The following is a 6,665-nucleotide window of genomic DNA, read 5'->3' on the forward strand; positions in this document are numbered from 1 at the left end:
GTAATCAATTTAAGTATTACTTTAATGAAGGAGATGAGATTATAACACTTAATTATACAAGTTAAATGTCCAGGGCACTTGACTTTAATGGATTTTATTGACTGAATTTCAACATAACCATGCCAGTATTTATATTATAACTATTCATTCCTATAGTCAAATTTATACAACTTTTAAGAGGGTATACTGACTCTTTTTATCAGTTTTGAATAACAAATATTAGTATATATTAAGATATTCAGTATTGACAGAAATGTGTTTTAGTTGGTTTTGAAAGAAGCATGAATGAATCATTACTTTGTTAGCAATTTAATGTTTAAGTGGAGAATTATTTAAAGACAATTTCTAACACTCTAGGTGAGGGAGTGCATTGCTTTTGGGGAATTTAAAAACTGATAAAATTCCTGAAAGTTTTTCCCAAAAAATACGTTTTTTTTTTATTTATTTCAGAGAGAGAGAGAGGGAGAGAGAGTTAGAAGCATCAATGATAAGAATGAATCATTGATTGGCTGCCTCATACATGCCTCATACTGGGAATTAAGCCCATGACCCAGGCATGTGCCTTGACTGGGAATCGAATCCAAAACATCTTAGTCCCTGGGAGGATTCTGAGCCACCACAGACAGGCAGTTTTTTATTTTGTTTTGTTTTGTTTTGTTTTGATTTGATTATCACCAGGCACCAGCTATTCTAAATAATGTCAGTGATGAAATCTTCCTCCTCATTGTGGCAGAAGGTTCACACTGCCCCTTCTTTGTAAGGTCTGCAATTCTCAAAAGTAAATGATAAATACAGGGTGGGGCAAAAATAAGTTTACAGTTGTGAGTATGCAAAACACAGAGTTTGTTCTTGTATTATTATTTATTCATTATTATTTTCCATATGAACTGTAAAGCTACTTGTGCCCACCCTGTATATGTGCTAACCAGTAAATATTATTTATGCATGTGCAGCCATTCTTTAATTCTTTGTGTTGATATGGTTGTCAAGGCAGTACAGAGTTTACTTCAAATGTTTGTATTAATAAATCTGTATTCAATAGGCACAAAAACTATGTAGAGTGTGCTCTATATAAGTAGGTATTTTTAAACATTACTCTTTAATGATATAACTGTTACATCCCATAATGTACACACATATTTAATAAACAATACATTTTACATATGTAAATTCATATTTATCATATGTATAAATTACATATATAAAAATGTAAAATGTATCAAGATTATATATACATACATATATACATATATGTATGTATATATAAAATCTTTACCTAGACCAAGACAATTCCATCACCTAGAAGTTTCCTTTGTGCCCATACCAGTTAATAACTCTCTAGAAGTGACAATTATTCTGACTTCTATCACATAGACTAGTTTTATCTGACTTGCTCATTGTGAAAAAAACCATACAGTTAAAAATAGTAAAAGCAGCCTGGCTGGTGTTTCTCAGTGATTGAGCATCGGCCTATGAACCAGGAGATCACAGTTTAGGTTAAAGGCTAGATCCCCAGTGAGGGTTGTGCAAGAGAATCATCATTGATATTTCTCTCTTTTCCTCTTCCTTCTTCTCTGGAATTAATTATATATATTTTAAAGGAAAAGCAAAAAAAGTATTTTGTATTTAAGAATGTTCCTTCCATGCTTTTGGGATGAAGTCCTGTAATCCTTATAATTTCTAGAGTGTTTCTATGCCATATATACCTGAAATCTGGCTCTTTTCCAGATTAGCCCTGACTGAACAAAACCGTTAGAATGGCTGTTTCAGTCTGAGTAGAAGCAGGATGAGCAAGCCTTGCTACAATTCTACTTTCTTTATTTCATTGTAAACACCAATTCCCCAAGCCTTCATTATTCATTAAAAGATCTAAAGCAACATTTTCTCATATTTTATGAAATACCCTGTAAAGAAATGTTTCAATGAACAAATTAGTTTGGGAAATGTTGCTTAATATACAGTATTCGCCTCTTGGGAAATCAAAATATGCATTAGCCAATTGAAGGCACTGAGAGGTCCTTAAGAAAATAATCATATACATTCATTTAGCCCATTGTTTTAAAACTTATTAAGGGATTACTTTTTGCACACAAACTTTCAACATCCCATGAAATTTATGTTCTCTAGTAGAAACTAGAGGAAATGCTGGACTAATTACTTTATTATCACATTATTGACAAGCCGTCTACACCTTCATTTGGCAACTTTTTATCCATAATAAATCACTTTTAATGCTGTTGGCATTTAAACTATTTTAAGTCAAGTTTATGTCATTTCCTTTATTATAAAGCATTAAATAACATTGTGTGCATCTTCCGGAAAAATACCACAGTAAGTACAGTGATTTATTGCTTTTAATAGCATCCACATATAAAGCAAAGTGAACATTAAATTCAAATTTACATACAGCAATCTACCAAAAGAGAGTTGGTGCATTATACATACACTTATTTTATACAAGTATAGAATAAAGTAGTAAATATTTAATTTTTTAGGTAACTGAAACGTATACTTAAGCTTCAATATAATTTATCCTTTTACTTGGTCATCTCTAAAATGAGCCTATATAGAATTCACCTCCTTTACCAAATGATATTAAAAACTTTCCTTGATGACTTGAGACAAAAAATGAGTGATATAACAGTGACTGCCATTTCCATTCTCCTAATCAGATGTTCCTTTTAAGCATGTCACAGTCAATGAATCCATAACAAGTTAATTTTAATTTGCATGCACTGTTAAATTAATGGACTTTAGTTTTTTCTAAATAGGTGAGGCCTTGATTTCTGAGGGGTTTGTTTTGTTTTGTTACTTCTTCCCCTGAGTGTATGGTTCTGTTGTAGTGTGTTCTTGGGTGTCTGGGATGGGAATGGGAAATGAAATTGAAGGGGTATAGCGTAGAATAGTTAGATGATTCCTTTGCAGTAGTTATAAGCATGCACTTTGGTATTCCTGAGTCCTCGTATTGGCTTAAATATTAACTAGTTGTCAGTTATGGCAAGTTATCTAACTTGTGAACTTGTTTTATCACCTATAATATAAAATGACTAGCGGCCCTGAGCACAAAATTTGTGCACATGAGAGGGGTCCCTCTCACAGTCTGAGAGCCCTCAGGGGATGGCTGACCGACAAAAATTCTTAGTGCTGCAGTGAGCCTGGCTTCTGGTTGAGCGGCACTCCCTCTGTCGGAGTGCACTGACCAACAGGGGGCAACTCCTGCATTGAGCAGGATGGGGCTGAAACTGGCGCTCCAACATCCCCCTGAGGGGTTCCAGATTGTGAGGGTACAGGCCAGGTTGAGGGACTCCACTGGTGCATGATTGGGGTAGGGGAGGAATGTGGGAGGTTGGCCAGCCAAGGAGGGACCATGGGAGTGCTCCACGGAGTGTCCGGCCCATCTCTCTCAGTCATGATCAGCTGGACCCCAGCAGCAAGCTAACCTACTGATCAGATCATCTGCCTCTGGTGGTCAGTGCACATCATAGCGACTGGTCGACCAGTCGACTGTCAGCCCCCTGGTGGTCAGTGAACATCATAGCAAATGGTTGAGCTGCCTTAGCATATTATTAGCCTATTAACCTGTTAACCAGGGAGTTCCCTTTTTAATTACACAACCTGTAATGGGTGCATACTTTTTCACTAGGACGTGTCAGTACGTCACGCCTGGAGAACGTAATTTCATATTGTTATTATTATTTTTTTAATTTATACTTAATTAAAATAAATTATATATATATATATATATATATATATATATATATATATATATATTCATTTATTTATATATAAAGCACAAAGGAAAATACAAAATTACCAAAAAAATAGAAAAGAATACCAACAAAAAAATGGAAACATCAAATTAAAAAAATTATAAATTTTACAAACAATTATAAAGATTACAAAAAATATATACCGTCCCTCTCAGGGCGCAACATATATTTCCAGGACGTATTCATACATCCTACCCGTTCCGATATTGTTTACCTTTGACGTATTTATAGGTCCTGCTCAGTTAACAGGTTAAGTTTTGATTGGCTGAATGGATGACCAGATGACCAGACACTTAGCATATTAGGTTTATATTATATAGGATTATATTTACCTTTGTACAAGTATTAAAGTAGATACTAAATGTCAGATAAAGTTAATACTGGGTTGAGAGCCACAATGCAAACATACATAAACATTGGGAATCTAGAAAAGCAACACATCAAAAGCCAGATGACAGGTAATACCATGAGAAAATATTTTCTGATCAGAGTTAAGGGGAAAGCTCTAAAATACAGGCAAATTGTCATTTCCTTGAGACAGTCTAAAGTAGTCAAGCATGCATACGTTGGAGTTTGGCAGTATAGGGTTTAATCCAGGCTTTGAAATTTACTATTTATTACCGTGGTCAAATTGTTTTTCATAAACTCCTTGTATGCATATCTAAATTGGATAATATTAGCTCATAGAGAATATGAAATGCATTATATTTAGCATATTTGGGCACTTGGTATTTTTTTTTCGGTTGTTCTCAGCAGTGGCTGCACATTCTCATGCCCAGGCCACATCTGAGTTCAGATAAATAAGAATTTCTGGGGGTAGAATCTATAAACTACTTTGTAAACTCCTTGAGTGATTCCAATATGCAATTTAGCCTGATAACCGCTGTTCTAGATTAGTGGTTCTCAAATCCCCCTATATATTAGTCTCACCCAAGGCCCATTAAAAATACCTTTAAGAGTTTATATCTGTTAATACCAACTATCGAGATCCCAGCTGGGGAGCACCCTCTGCAGGATCCCTCAGCCTCGCTGATCCAGTTCCCAGGGTGTCTCCTTGGCCATAGTGTTGGGAGCTTCGCTCACAGACAGAGTGGAAGGAAGAAGTGAAACAGAGAGTGAAACAGGAAGTGGGGAGATACACTAATTTTTATTCTCCTGTCTACGACCTGAGCAGTACCAGGACCGAAACTGAAACCGAGATGGAGCCACAGAGCATGATGATAGTGGAGAGGAAGAGGAAGTGCCATCGAGGGTGGTCCACCTGGAGCAAAGGGAAGCTCTGGCCTTTCGCAGGGCACACAGAGCTAGGTCCAAAATCGGTCGCCACCCCAGAGGGGAGAGGGTGAATGAGGACGACTTCCTTCTCCAACCCAGAGAGGAAGGGAGAGAGAGAGAGAAAAAAAAACATCAATGATGAAGAGCGAGCTTGGAGGGAACACTGACGCGTGGGAACCCTCCCTCCCGCAGCAGTTGGCCCGCCATGATCCTGATGGTGGACGAGGCCATGAAGCTGCTGTGCTCCCTCTCGGAGGTGATGACGAAGATGAAGGCAGCCGTCAAGCACGCGGGGCGCCCCCCTCTCCCCCGTCACCAGCGCCATGGCCTTTGTCGGGGGCCTGGTTGGCCTTCTGGGGCGCCATCGGAGGGCTCCTTGGGGCCTGGTTGATGAGCAGACAGTTTAAACCGGTCCCCAGATCCTCATGGAGCTGCTGTCCGCCAAGCAGAAGCTGCTCAGCCAGGTCACGGCCATCTTCAGGCACCTGGAGTGGACTGACGCCATGCAGCTCACCATGCTGGTCATGGACAGCGAAGCTCTGCAGGAGCGACTACGTCACCAAGTCACCAAGGAGCTGCAGGCCAAAGTGCAGTACAGCGACTAGGCTCGGGGGGTTCCTACCTTGGGGGGCTCCTTATCAATTATTCTATCCCTCCCCCTTCTACTCTGTAAAAACACACACACACACACACACACACACACACACACAAAACAACAACAAAAAAACACACGAATAAAATAGAATTAAAAAAATACCAGCTATCATTTATTGGGGACCTACTATAGGCCAAGCATGGTTTCATGCAGCTTAAATATATGGCCTTCTTTACATTTCACAATATTACAACGTACCAGTATAAAATCCCTAATCTTTAACCCAAACCTACAAGTAAGTATAATTTTCTTATTTTAGAGACTTCAAATTCTATGAGGTTTTATGTATTTTATTTGCCTTATCTTCAGAACCTAACTTAGTACCTGGTAAAAATTAGTAATAAATATTTGCTGCAGAGGTAGGATTTAAAACCAGGCCCAGATGATTCAGGAATCCATTCTTTCCATACCCTGCCACACTTTTCCTGTTTGCCTATACAGCAATATCAAGTCTACATGATAGCAACAGCAATAACCACATAGGCAATCATTTATTCTTCTGTACTATCTCAAGGCTCCCCACAGTGGTCCTAAAATATGTACCAGAATCTTTGCTTATACTCACTCAATGGTGCGTGCATTCACTGTGATCAAGCAACCTTTAGCAGTTTGAGAATAGGATCTCTGTGGAACCCAGCTAACGCCAATCTTCTTCATCCATGAAGCCATCCTAGAAGAAACCAACACTAATTTCTCCCTTTCTTTGGATTCCTAAAATAATTATCAAAATAATTCATTTTGCCACATATTACATTCTATCTTACAAGGCTATTTCATAGAAGCATGCTCTGTATATCTAATAGATTATGAAACATCTCAAAGCAGGTAACAATTGCATATACTGTGTCAGATATTATTAAAATCACTTAAAATATACATTCACTTATTTCTCCTTAGAATAACCACATAAAGTAGGTACTTTGAATATACCATGTACAAATAAAAAAAGTTATAATGAAATATAA

General features: G+C 37.7%; 1 pseudogene across 1 annotated transcript; it reads left to right on the top strand.

Annotated features, from left to right (window-relative positions):
* The first annotated feature begins 5,250 nt into the window (after window positions 1-5,250).
* Window positions 5,251-5,650, top strand: LOC311615091 (protein C19orf12 homolog; annotated as a pseudogene). The gene has a single exon. The product of its transcript is annotated as a protein C19orf12 homolog (transcript).
* Window positions 5,651-6,665: the final 1,015 nt, after the last annotated feature.

This window comes from Pipistrellus hanaki (assembly GCF_964339955.1).
Source record: "Pipistrellus hanaki genome assembly, chromosome: X".
In the NCBI taxonomy this organism is placed as follows: Eukaryota; Metazoa; Chordata; class Mammalia; order Chiroptera; family Vespertilionidae; genus Pipistrellus; species Pipistrellus hanaki.